The sequence below is a fragment of the Camelina sativa genome, chromosome 17 (genome assembly GCF_000633955.1).
Source record: "Camelina sativa cultivar DH55 chromosome 17, Cs, whole genome shotgun sequence".
Taxonomy (NCBI): domain Eukaryota; kingdom Viridiplantae; phylum Streptophyta; class Magnoliopsida; order Brassicales; family Brassicaceae; genus Camelina; species Camelina sativa.
The window spans coordinates 14794808-14795715 of NC_025701.1; the positions used below are offsets into that span (position 1 = coordinate 14794808).

General features: G+C 46.4%; 1 pseudogene; it reads right to left on the reverse strand.

Moving 5' to 3' along the window:
* LOC104759490 overlaps nt 285–908 on the reverse strand; it is a 1218-nt pseudogene continuing 594 nt past the window's right edge.

The window sequence follows — 908 nt, forward strand, 5'->3', positions numbered from 1 at the left end:
TCATGAGGCGATTTGGGAAATCGGCTACTTGCTCTTGAACTGGGCCTTTCGATCTTGTTGGACCTTCATTCGTAGGTTGAATTCAACATTGGACCGAATTCCTGGGTTGGTTAACCGGTTTGTTCTCTAGTTTAGACCGGTATGTTGGGGGTGCCAATTCCCGCACCAACAGTACATAAATATGATTGTTACAGGCTGAGCTCAAGTTTCGATGTAGATTTAGGTAACATCTAAACAATATTATATGGTCACTTCAATATAAATCCTCCAGTTAACCGAATCAGTTACGCAACCGGATAAGTAGCCCACTGAGCTACACCACACATGCCCTGAGGCCACTCAACATCTCTACGAAACCTAATGTAACCATTCTCTCCCCAAGTCTTACCCCAAGAGTTCTTAGCCAACCAGTACTTGATCCCCTCCGGACTCTTGCCATACCCAACTAACGTCAATGCATGATTCACGTTGATACCACAGTCGCGCGGATTGTACACTCCCTCTTTGTAATGAATGAAATCGGCCCCAGTCCCGACAATGCCCACTGAGACAGGCTGTCCTGATACGGCTTGGAGTAACGCACGTTCGTTGTTGCTTGGAACGTATCTCAACCCTCTGATTACTGCGGCGGGTCTAGCTTTGGTCTGGCACTGGCCCTCTTTCCCATGGAAAGGGTATTCATTTTCTGAAGCAATGCCTCGGTTTTTACTATGTAATTGAAAGCTTCGACTATTGTTCCGCCCTTGCAACCTCTGTTATGCTCTCTAGCGCAATCTAGAAGCTGCTGGTCGGACAGTGATACAAGGTTTCTTTGGGCAATCTTTGTCAGACCTTCCACCGCTGCAATCGCTGCGAACGCCCAACAACCTCCTGCCCAAGCATATATATATATATCTTATATAATAAGA